Source organism: Odontomachus brunneus, unplaced genomic scaffold (assembly GCF_010583005.1).
Source record: "Odontomachus brunneus isolate Ranch 3 - 2012 unplaced genomic scaffold, Obru_v1 Obru_scaffold_158, whole genome shotgun sequence".
NCBI classification, from domain to species: domain Eukaryota; kingdom Metazoa; phylum Arthropoda; class Insecta; order Hymenoptera; family Formicidae; genus Odontomachus; species Odontomachus brunneus.
The window spans coordinates 622380-635405 of record NW_022639608.1 but is presented as its reverse complement, the minus strand read 5'-3'; the positions used below and the strand labels follow the sequence as shown (position 1 = coordinate 635405).

The 13026-nt window shown below is 45.8% G+C and overlaps 1 protein-coding gene across 2 annotated transcripts in view; it reads left to right on the top strand.

Moving 5' to 3' along the window:
* The window catches only part of LOC116850871, a 488766-nt gene that overhangs the window by 130938 nt on the left and 344802 nt on the right, over window positions 1–13026 (top strand). The window contains exon 1 of one of the 2 annotated variants that reach the window (XM_032829664.1): window positions 7–2328. The exons of the other annotated variant lie outside the window; for it this stretch is intronic. The gene's annotated coding sequence lies outside the window, so the exon portion shown is untranslated. Of the gene's footprint in view, window positions 1–6; window positions 2329–13026 lie in introns of those variants that run through there. 2 annotated transcript variants of the gene reach the window in all.

Genomic DNA, 13026 nt, shown 5'->3' with positions numbered 1-13026 from the left:
CGACCGACCGACCGACCAAACCGACCGACCACCACCGTGAAACCACCACCGCCGCCGACGCCGACGCCGACGCCGCCACCGCCGCCCCCACCGTCGTCGCGCATACCCTCCCGTCGTCGCCGCCTTCGTCCACCACCGCGCGAGCAGCACTATCAGCAGCAACAGCAGGAACCAGGAGCAGTACCAGCGGCAGCAGCGGTTGTCACCTTGCGACCGCCGCCACGCTGCGCGTCGAGTCGACCGACACGTCCGCGAGGATCTCGTGAGAGAACGGAACGCATTGGGAACGAGGAGGAGGAGGAGGAGGAGGAGGAGGAGGAGGAGAAGGAGGAGAAGGAGGAGAAGAAGGAAGTAGTCGTACGCGACAGCGCGTAATGGTCCGATGAGACGACAGCTCGTGGCACTTTCGGATCGCGAATTTCCACGCGAGTGCTCGTGCGTTTCTGTGCTCGGCGGACGGGGTTGTCGAGGTAGTGGCTCTCTCGTCGAGCTCCTCCGTCAGTTTCTCGAGAGGACCACAGCGATGCATCGTCGTCGTCGTAGTAGCTCAAGTGGTGCGAGGAACGTAACGCGGGTATAACGTCCTCGAGAGTGATCCTCCTTCACCTTGGCTGCTACCCTCGCGCGCGCTACTCACGTCTCGTCGTTAACAGGTTGTCGTGGTCGTCGGTCGTCGGCCGTTTCTCGGTGCTCTCTCACCGTGCACTCCGTTCTTCCGATCTTCACTCGAGCGATGCCCGCGATTGCCGGCCAGGAAGTCGAGATTCGCCGCGGGTCTATTCCTACGTATTTATCCTCGCCTCTCGACGCGTGAACGCACTTTCCGCTCAAACGAGATCTGACGGATGCTCTGACGACCGAGAAAGAAACAGTTTGCGCACGTGAGATTGTTTCGAGCATCGTTCAGTGGTCGTGACGCATCGTTCAGTGCGACGATGGGAATACCGTAAGAACGAGGACGATTTTAGTTCACGAGTGATGCATTCGCGACGGCTATTAGCGATCACCGTTCGGTGCTCATCCAGGCGATCGGCGCGTCGGGCAAGCGCGGGTATGGTGAAAGCCCCTCGTGAACGACCGACCGTGTAAATCTTTCAAGCGCCGCGGTTGTTGAATATCGTTCCGATTTCCGTCTCGAGGCGTGCCGAGGTGAGATTGCAGCTGGGCGATAGAACGAGGGGGAGAGAGAGAGCGAGAGGGAAAGAGAGAGGGTTCGGAAGATGCTTCTCGTTGAATCGACTCCTCAAGATCCGGCATTCCCCGGGCTCAGGGAAGCGTCGTCGCGCCGCATCGTGCAGTTCGCCAGTTCGCGATAGTGATCAAGATCCCGGATAAGATGCGGTCGGTGCTCTCCGCAGAGGGGTTCTCCAGTGATTTCCCCGGGACGATCGGCCAACGCGTGCGAGCCGCTCGGCTTGGATAGGGTCGAGCGGATTATTCCTCCGGGTTCTCTCGGACCGGGTTCCGCCTTGGAAACGCTGGTGCGGTAGCGTCCGTCGTGGGCACGCACGCGGACACGCGACAGTCGGGGGTTATGAGGGCACGGTGGTACATGCGAGGAGATACGACGTCGTCGCTTTCAGGTCGAATCGCGCGGCCCCAGACGTCGCCGTCGCGGTCAGTCAAGTGCGTCGTCGCTCGAACCCCAGCGTCGTCGGCGACCAGCGTGCGATCCGCCTGAGATGCCACAGACTCGATCGCGATCGGCCGGATGTTCTGACGGTGTCGGAGCGCACCACGAAGCGGCAGTTCCTCGTCCACCCGCGACTCTGCGGTGACGCGCTCGGCGGCGACTTTCCCCAAATTCGCCCGACGGAGTCGAAGCGAGCCCCTCGGCGAATTCTCCGGTGCTCGTCCGGTGCATGCTCTGGACCGCGGTCTCGACGGTTCCCCGTTCAGCCGCGCGAGCGTTCCCGTCTAATCGCCGGGTTTTGCGATCAGTGCGGTCCCGGTGTGCATCGCCAGCGTGTGTTGCGCGCCATCCCGACACACTTAGAGACATTGCAGAGCAACCTCGTGCGAAGATGAGGCTCTCGCACTCGATCGCGAGGTAGATCGCACGAGTAGCGCGAGCAGAAGTCGTCCGGACGAGAGTGGAGCGGGGGTGGAGAAAACGGGGCTCTGGAGATCGCGTCGCAAGTGCTTTCATTGACAACTGCGAAAGAGTCATCCGCGAGTACGGTGATCGTGTGATCGTTGTCGTCGTCGTCGTCGTCGTCATCGTCGTCATCGTCGTTGTCGCCGTTTGTGACGCAGTGAATTACCAAGGCGCGAAACATTAGTGCCCCACGGGAAAATGAAGAGTTCCTCTTCATTCTTCATCTCAAGGTAGGATCCTTGCGTTAACACGACCTGTCCAGTTAAACCGGCCCAACGTGAATTTCTTCTCGTAACACGATAATCCCTTCGGACGGTGTCTCAATACGCGTGCGCTTTCGTTTCTCGCTCAAGTTGAATTCCCAGGCGATGCTGATGATTGCTAGTTAACGTTGATATGATCACGTATAACATTCGAAAATTACATGACCAATGAGCAGTACGATATAACGTCGACTAGTAATGATTCGTATAGAACTCATTCATTTCCAATAATTACGAAAGGAACAATACACATGTTAGTAGAATAAAACACAAACACGAGTGAATCTGTATATGTGTGTGTGAGAGAGAGAAAAAGCAAATATTATATATTAATAATAAGTCTTCTCCACGTTACTATCGATTTTAGTTTAATGTTTGCATGTACACACAGAAAATTGCGTGCTGCGTTTTTGCTGCGTTCTCCAACTTTTTCTAATTGCCGGTCGTTTCCTCTTTCGCGCGGCAGTCGGTTTTATTCCAGCGAGAATGCAATCGTGCTTCATGTGAGTCGAAATAACGCACTCATGTGACTGACGCGTATGCGAAGAGAGGCTTCGGGCCGATGAAATAAATTGCTAAGCGCGTTCTTTAAAGGTGATTAATGCCTACGTCAAGTACGTTCGGTCACTACTCGCCTTGCGCAATCGTCGGAATGCGGACGGCACAGAATTTAATCGTCCGGGAACACACAGTGGCGTGCGCACGAGCGCGAACGCGTTCATGAGCGCACGCAGACCGCGTGAATTTCATCTTGTCTCATGTAATTAGCCGACCAGGCGATCCTAGTCGATTTATTCGCGAATCCACCGCATGCGAGCCGGCGTCTCTCTGACAAATGAGCGCCGCGCGAGATAAAGCGCGCAAATTACGGTGATCGAGGACGCCGCTAATAATCTTCGAATGCCGCGTCCCATTCTGCCTACGCTTCTGACAGGAGACGACCGCGCGAGGTCGTCGTCGTCGTCGGAAATATTATGCGAGAAAATCCGCACACCTTGGAAGAGAGAATGGAGGCGCATTTGCTATGACGAGAGGTGGAGGAGCGTTTGCTTGAGGCGAAAAGCACATTTCGATCTTTTTATATTTTCCAATTTCGGCCTTTTTATACTCTTCACTTCGACGCGATCTAATTGTGCTTGCGACGACGGCGGCGGCGTTGTGCCGCGATCCACGAAACTACCCCCGTCGAAGGTGGGTAAACACAGTCTTGACAAGTTTTGCTTTCGACGCCGCTCCAGTCTTCCGGAAAAGACCTTCCTCACCCGGGGCTAACTGTTGAAGGAGTAAACAGTTACGTTGGCGATTGTGTAGTATCGGGCGCGCTTTCGGTGGTCCGGCCGGCTCCGGTAATATTTCGTTTGAAAGCGATCGGCGAGGCGTGCCGTGTAAGTAGACGCTGAGAAAACAACGAGAATAACTACGGTAACATCGGGTAACTTTGAAATCGGAGGCGCGCGGCGCCCGAGCGAGGGAAAACCGATGCGTCGGTTATTTCGAACACGGGCGTCCCGCTCGAAGAGACGATCCCGCGGACGACCGAAAACGCCGGTGTATTTTGCCCTCGCGTGATTTCGCCGTCGCCCGAGAGTTGACTACTTGTTTCCGTTGCGAAAACGAACGTGACTCGATCAGTCTGTTTTAAGATAAAACACACTCCTTAATCACTGCCACTCTAGAAATCTTGGCCTTTCTTACGACCGACGCCATTTGTTCACAGCCTTAGTTGTGAAGGTTTCTTATGAACTCACATAGAAAAGTACTGCATAAAAATAAATGTTACTGTTTCAAGTATTTAATAATTTTATATATCCGCAAATTTATCACACAAAAGTGAGACTGCCTCCACTATAAAGGAAGAAAGATCGTTCCGCACGAAAATATCGCGAATAAATGGATCTGTTATTTTAAAGAGAATGCTTGTAATAAAAACAAGTCTCTTCCAAAGTGGGAGAAAGTGATGGAAGAACTCTCGTTTATCATTAGATATTCCGTTTTTCGAGTTACCGCGGAAAAATGCGATTTAGATATTGCTTTAGCCGTCGAGAGAATGTTAAAGTCGATGACGAACATGAAAAATGTTGATAATGTAGAGGCGATTGTTACTATCACGTTACTATCACACAAGTTATAAACATCAAATTTATTTAAAATACATTCTGCATTCTACACGCGGGGAGAATTTTATAGAAAAAATTACTGGAGGATTTCGATAGATCGACATTCTGCAGTAATTTACTTTATCCTTTCATTTCTTATATGCTATTTATATTTTAGGAATTAAAATATAGTATTAAAACATTTGCTATGTTTTTAACGAAATCTGCTACATTTGTACCAAAATTTAAAATAAATGTATAGCAAAATATACATTACTGACAGCCTATTTTTTCTGGACTATTAAAAACATAGTAAGATTGAAAAGAATTTATATGAAAAAAATTATAATATATTTTTTTCGTATAGTAAGATTAGAATTTTAATGAAGAATATTAAATTGAAAGAAAAATTTAGTTTGTTCAGTACATAGAATGGAGCCAACTTTTCCTTCGATAAAGTTTTGTGATATTCTTGCAAAGAAAATAAATTCTTCTGAGTAGTCGAAAATGAGCTTTTCTCAAATTTGTGACAAATATATTTTGAGTATATTTTGTTATCAAGAAAATGTTCTTTGTTGAAGATGCTGTTTACCTAAAAGAAGGACAATGAACTGAATATTTTTCTCAGCAGTAGAATGATATTTCTCTGGAATTTTCCGGGATACATTGCAATTTTAATTGCAATGTTGGTCATAAAAAATCAGATTTTCCAAGAGTGTCAATGATTAAGGAACATGTGAATAATTTGTTTTCCTCACTGCTTGCTTTTTTGTTTTATCTCTATGGAATTTAGAATGCTCCACTTTCGCGAGTGGAGTATGCCAAAATCAACGATTCGTTGTGGACGAAGCAGCGCGCGATCGCGATGAGACGTCTCCTCGGCTATCGTCCGGATTATTCGGCACGATTTTGTTCCCTCGGGCGGAGGCGGTTTATCCTCCTCAGGATGCGCCGCCGCGCAAAATTGAAAACGCCAGTCCGATTTCTGCGGAGATGCAAATCGCCCCGTAGTGCGCACTCCTCCTCACCGCGACTGCTTTCGCATTAGCATTGCAAAAAGATTGCCGTGGCGCGGTTTGACATTTCGTCGATGCGGCGTCGTCGCCGTCGTACGCTTCGTCGGAAACGAGTTTGGCAGTATCGAGTTGAAGCATTCGTTAGTCAATTGCGCGACGGAGCCAGGAGAGAGAAGGTGTTCCGCCCCCGCAACTATCCCGTCTTCGTGGCGGCCCGCCGTACTCGTCGGCATCGCTAATTCGTTCGTGTTCTCGTCGCGTTCTCCCGGAGCGAATCGCGCAAAACGAAAGCTCGACACTCGGCGAGAATATATTGAAATATCGGGCTTCGATTTCGCGTTTGCCACGCGAAACGAGGGGTCTTCGTAATAACGTCACGTACACATCCCCCGAGCCCCGTCGCGCCGGTGGATCAAAGGAAGAGAGAGCTTCTAGCTCGGAGCGATTCGTGCTTTTAATTTAGCTCACGAACCAGTCGGCCCGCCGCCGGCTGCTACAACGAACGTGTCCGGGTTATCCTTATTCAGAAATTACCCGAAACTGTCGCTAAATTTCCCGTCACCGCGAGCATCGCGCCTCCCTTCCTTCCCCCCGTCCGTGTTCGCCTTCTCTGGTGCGATTTCACCACCATCGCTTTTTGCCCCGGCTTTTGTATCTCCGCGTAGCCTTGAATTCTCTGCTCGTTTTCGGCTATATAATGCATATCATCGTTACTTTCTCCAGGCCTAATTTCATGTCCTCTCGTTTCTGTCTCTATTTCTCTGTTTCTCTCTCTCTCTCTCTCTCTCACTCTCTCTCTCTCTCTCTCTGTTTTCCTCTTATTGAGGATTCCCCGATACATTTCCTGTGCTCGATACTTTCCACGTGAATAAAATGCGCTTGGGGTAACTTGGAAGATTCCGCCACTGTGGTCGCGTTGATAACTTGGCGGCTCTCTTACGGACTCACCTCGGAAATGGATATTTGAATGGATTTTTTCCTTTTTACATTGCATTCGTGACTACATTGGGTAATGGATATTGGCGGTTAACACAATCTCGGCGTGTGATGTACGGTTTAAAGCGTCATTTTCGAACGGATAATATGCATGCAGAGCGCGCGTTACGCCTCGCACATAAATTTCGCGTGGACCTGCAACAGACGTTTATGGTTTGTGAAATGCGATTTGTTTCGACGGTAAAAGTTTACAAAATCGAGCGCGATGGCATCAGAGCGCGTTTAACGAGATACGAGGGTCTGGCCGTTCTTTTTTTTTTTTTTCATATAAACGAAAAACAAACACGCGAGGGTAAATAGAGATCCGCGCGAGTTTTCTAAGTGCACGCGTCATGTCTCGCTTATTCCGTCGCTCGCTCCGCGGCCGAGCTGCTAATCCAATATTTTTTCATTCTCCTTTTATCGAAATTACCAGCGCTCGCATGTGCTGTGCGCGGACGCGAGCGAACGCGGCTAAAACGTCACTCGGGATTCAGGAAAAACTTGCGCGAGGCAAATTCCACGGCGAAAATACAACGCGTCGAAATGCGTTTAACACATCAAAAGCGAGAATCGTAAAACTATTTTCAGACCTTATCATGGTGCGTGCGATCCCTCTTGCCCCTGCTCTGTTTCTCTTCAAGTCACGTTACGCATTCAATATATTAACGATGAAAAATCGTTTATGATATCCCGTGCGAAAAAGTTTAGCTCCATCTATATATTTCTGATTCTTTTGTGGTATGATAAGCAAAGAATAAGTTTCATTCGTGTTGCGAATATTATAACATTAGCGTGATAAAAAAAGAAGTGGTCGACGATATCGAGTCGAAATTTTTACTTTATTAATTAATTTTGTAAATTTCGTCGAGCTTGAGAAACCAGAGTGGAGAAACTCGAGATATAAAGCCATACAGACTTGTCTTATAAATAATTATTTATCATCGTTTTGTTTAGACTTAAAAAGAGACTTACTCAATAATTATTTAATATTTTGTCGTCTCAACAGTCTATATATTAATACATTAAAACTCTAAGTTGAGATTTAAAGAAGGACTTATTTAGGAATTATTTAATATTCAATTGTCTCGATAATCTGCCTGCATTTATCCTTCTTAATTTTTACTTTCAATAAGCAATGCATTCATTAAGCCTGTTACTGCAGATAGAGTATCGTGATAAACAAATATTAAATAATTGATGAAGATTAATAAGTAAATGGATAAATAAGAAACTTTCTTCTTTCATAATCTTTTTACTATTATTTTTTATTGTTAGAAACTTTGATATGACTCAAAAATTTAAAATAGGTAAAAACAAAAGAGCGCTGTAAGTTTCGTCGCCGACTGTTTATGCACTGAGAAAAAAATATTTGAAAATTTTTGTTGTAGGATAAAAAAGTTTATTTTTTTTACAAGAATAAAGTTTATTTCACGGAAATAAACCTTATTGTACAGAAATAAACTTTATATTTCATAAATAAATTTTCGGGAATTTTTCTGTCAGTGTAATCCGTCCTGGAGCCAGCTCCTGGTTGTCATCGTGATCAGGTATTCAATGATGCTACGCGAAAATACGAATCGATCGGAAACGCGGCGTTAATAACTAATAATTGCACATTAACCGATCGCCGCCGATACTACCAACGGCACTGTTACGTATTTCTCACGTATTTCTCGCGTGTGATTGTTCTAATTAATTTATGTTTAATAATTTGATAATTTGCTGTTTTGAGAATCCGGAGTGTTTTATGAGCCTTGACGACGTGATTTTTCGGTCACCGAATATACGTTTCATCGCTTGACTAGCGACGACGGGCGGCGAGTGGTGGAGGGGGGAGGGGCGACTTTGCGTTCGTTGATTGTTTTGATTCTCTCGCGCGTATTTGACTGAGTCATTACGTCTCGAGTCGACGTGCGACACACACACACACCGCGACACGGAGCACGTGTGTCGGCGAGTCGCTAACTATTTTTGTTGGACGATTAAAATATTTAGTCGGTTATTGAGGTATTATTTAATCGAATTTTCTTGTCGGCGTCGCGCATTAATTAGTATACGTTTCTCCGATCGATTCGTATATACGCGAATATCAGTGAGTGTCTGGAACACACACCAGCCAGGAATCAGGATGCTGAGTTGGGAAATCAGGACTGCAAGGCATCGGGACGCGGGTAGCAATTCATCATATATTTTCGGATATGCCGAATCATTTATTATACAGAACATTTCCGATTTTGATCGGACGTCTAACTAGCTTATCGAAAATAAGAAATTATCCTGAGTCGAAATTTAAAATCTGCTCTGTGAGCATTCATAGTCTGTCATCATTTCGTAAGTAATTATAATTTCGTGAATGTCTGATTATTCGTTAACACTCGTTTTGTGCAACAAGAAATATCGATTTGAATAGCCAAATAATGGCTTATGAATACGGATCTGTAATTATATTCATAATCAAAGATAAAAAGTGACTTATGTATATGAATACCGACCTAACAAACAAATTTCACAAACGCCGACAATTTTCTAACAATGCTTTTCTTAAAACATGAGTTCCATGTTGACTGTATTAATATTATTTTTACACTTTCGTTTAGCCTTGTTATTATGTCTAATCTAAATCCTTACTCCGGTGTTTATATAATCGTTATATGTGTCCTGGTGAGATGAAATAATTCCTTCCTCTTCAGCCCTTTTCAAGGCTCCAAATCCTATCAAAGTTTCCAACGCTCATAAGAGAAATTTATATGAATAAAATATTGAAATGATTGAATATTAATTAATTGTGAAACCTGAATAGTTTTGAGCCATGTCGTTCTGTAAATATTGAAAATAGGAAAAACGCGGTAAATAAATATTTGTATCATCAAAATAAGACAACAGTCTGCGTGGCCATTGTTCATGTCTCGAAATTTTCTATCGATCCTTCAAGTTTGGCGGAAGTTGCAGGTTTAATGTAAAACCAACACTCGGGATCGTTGAGCACTCTCTTAGTTATCAACATGCTAATGTCATGATGTTTACGACTATTCGCATTACGTTGCAAAAATTATCGTGTCGCGAAAAATATCTAATAATATTTTATTGAAGAACGCGACTCGCGAAGGTTACATTATTTCGAGAACTTCAGAAGTAACATTTATTAATCCCTTGTGAGTTACGTTAGGGACAGTGAGAATCGATCCCCGTTTGGAGAGACACGATGTGTCACGGTTCACAAGACATAATTCTAATTATCAAAGTTGAGAAAAATTATTTAATCCTAAGACTTCGCCTTGGGAGAGACAGGAAGCGCCGTCATTAACCGAAATGAGCGGTTCTTCTACAACCTTTACCTTCTCGCTCCTTTTTTGCGCTCATATTTTCTCTTTCAGCCAAGTTCCGTTCGTCCTTTGACCTCGGCTATCATTACTGAAGAGTCCGTGAGAAAAGGATGGTCGCCCAAATAGATTACGTTACTCGATCCTCGTAATTGAGTCGCGGAAAATCGATATTAATAATACGTCGTCCGAGACATCGTATCGCGCTCTACTCGTTAATTAAAATACACAGCGGTAATTTCAAGTCGAACGGTAAACGTGAAGAAAGAAAGAGAAAGAGAGAGAGAGAGAGACAAATTAAAAGCGATATATCCTCGACACGCGCGGCGTGTAAAAATCCATCGACGAGCGCCATAAAAAGCGTGCTTTAAGACGCGAGCTTACATACGCGCGGTGCGACGAACGCGGCGAACAAATGAGCGAAGTGGATAGAGACAATGAACGTATTACCGCACAGTCTGCTCCTAATGACGTAACCTGTTGACGAGGTTATAATCAGGCGGCGAACATTAAAGCTAGAGCGGCGAACCCGCTGCGAGTCTCTAACTTCAGCTTCTATAAAGGCCAGGGATGTTACATACGTGGGGGTGGGAGGGGAGTGTATTACGGACGCGTACGTATACTTGTATGTCGCATACGTAAATTATATTCATACCTTTATAATGTCGTCGTCGTCGTCGTCGTCGTCGTCGTCGTCGTCGTCGTCGTCGTCGTCGTCCTCGTCGTCGTCGTCGTCGTCATCGTCGTCGTCGTCGTCATTGTCGCCCTCGTTCTCGTCCTCATCTCGAGGGAGCGGGAGGTGCGGTCTTTTGCGGACGAGAGCCGGCTCTCTCGGCTTTTCGCTAACAGCATAAGCGCACTTACCTTTGATCCGGAGCTAGCCATAAACATCCTTTTATCGGCCCTTCGTTAGGGGGAATCAACTAAAAATGCAGAGCGACATGCCATTCAGCGACACAAAGGACGCGTAAAAGCCTCTCGAATGGTGAGGCGCCGCTTGTTGCATCCTCGCGCGTGTTATCAAAAGGAAAGCCGGGTGACACGTCTCACGTAACAAAATCCCCGAAATTTATTTCAGCAATCGTCACGGCTGACGCGCGGACTTCGTTAAAACGCGCCATCGAACGTTTCCTCTTTTCGAAGTCTTTCGCTCGCGCGATTTCGCGACATTTATCCCCGTTGCAATTTGCAGCCTCGCGCGAATTTACACTGACTTGACTCGAGCGAAATTCTTTCGTTCGCGTGCGAGACCGTGTTGCGATTCCCTTTATTTACTTCGGCAGAGAATTCGCGCTTACGATTTTCCAACTGTGATAGAGTTCGGATGAAAGGAGATCAGCTTGGCTCCTTTTGGAAAATTCAACTTTCCGGCACGCAGGGCTAATAAGCCGCGGATGGGCGTCATAAAATCCGCCGTCAAAGGCACGGCTACTTCCACGTCTCCGCGCAAGGTCTTCGATTACTCCGGAACCATCTCCGCTTCTATCTCCCGCCTGAGTAAGCCCCCGGGAATCTGATTCGCGACTTTACGATTTCGTGCCGCAAGCACGCGGCGCGCGAGTCGGTATAAGCCGCGGCGGGCGGCGGGGGGACGGGGAAGAAGAAGTTGTAAACCCGCACTTAAGCCAAGCGATAAAAACTTTCGAGGGCGGCATGGCCGCGGACGTATTTCCGGCTTCACGGCCAGCAACGATTCTCCGCGTCCGAGGAAGCGCCGGAGAAAAATCTAGGCAGGACCTTCGAGAGGAGATAATGAGAAAGGGCGAACGCGCGTAAGACTTTCGTGTCTCACTTAAGGCGAATTTTGTAGAGACTTGTCGATTATTACAAAAGTCGTTTCTATCTTCGGATTAATGCGCCGATAAAACGATGAATTCGAATAATTCGTTCTAATGATTGCCTGGACTTTTTATTTTTGCAACGTAGTCAAATAGGATTGAATTTCATAGAGAACTCATCGAAACATACATTAGGTTTATGCAAAAGATTTATCATTCTTCTATTAAATTTTCACAAGAAGTTTGGGTGTTAAAAGCAAAATAGTATGTCTTCGTTTTAAAATGTCTGGAAAACACTGAAACAATGTTTATTTGATTCGTAAGGATTATTAATCCCCCGAAAGTTGATAATTTCATGTTTTTTGTTTTATTTGACAAACGTGACAAACTTTTTGCACCAACACGATAGTCAACTAGGAGCGAATGTCATGGAAAGTTTATTAAAATATATATTAGGTTTGTGCAAAATACTTATCATTCTTACCATATATATTTGTCAAATTCTCGCGGTATGGATATTAGAAGGAAAATAGAAAGTTCTCGTAAAATATTCGGGAAAATATCGAGTCGATCGAGTTGATTTTATTCGTTAAAATTATTAATCCTTTGAAATTGTATAATTTCCTTTTTTGTTTTACTTAACAAACGCGATAAATCTCTTGCACCAACTTAAAATAAGAACGAATTTCACGAGAATTTATTGAAGCATGTAATGTTCCTCGAGTGTACGAGAGTTGACTTGACGCACAAAGTAAGCACACACAAGAAGCTGAATATTGCGCATATATAAATAGACGAATGTATGCGAAGGAATCTCTTTATAAACGCGGATTAATCTCACATTGCAACAGGCATGTGGCGGTAAGCGTTATCTCATAGTCCGAACGAATGAATTTAGATTACCCCTCGCGCCAGCACGAGTGGAAGCAGATTTTTATGAAGCAGATAATATGCTCCGCGCGAGCGCGCGATCTAAATTCCGCGCAGGACGGGATAGGCCGTAAATTCGCGTTTAAGCTCCGCGTTGTTTCCAACATCCGCTAAAAAATTACCACGGTAGACCATCTAAGAAGAAAAATTGCGCGATCCCCGTATTTATTCTCCGTGAGAATCACGCCGGTGTGATCTACGTTATAACGTTCAAGATACTTTTCATATCCGTGCAGAGATTCCGCGAATCCCTGCCGCTATGTAGGTGACGTCTCATTTGTCGATATAAAAATCATGCTCACATTCCGAGGAGAAGCCGATCCGCGAGACGGACGCGTCTTCACTCCACGTCAACTAATGTGTAACCCACGCCTAACAGCTGAGACACCGCGTGCAATTACAGCGGCCAGAATTCTATATGAACAGAATTGCTACGCTACGTATAATGCAATAACGCCTGTATAGAACAGCATAATCTCGCGTCGCTCGCGAATCTCTCTCTCTCTCTCTCTCTCTCTCTCTCTCTCTCTCTCTCTCTCTCTCTCTC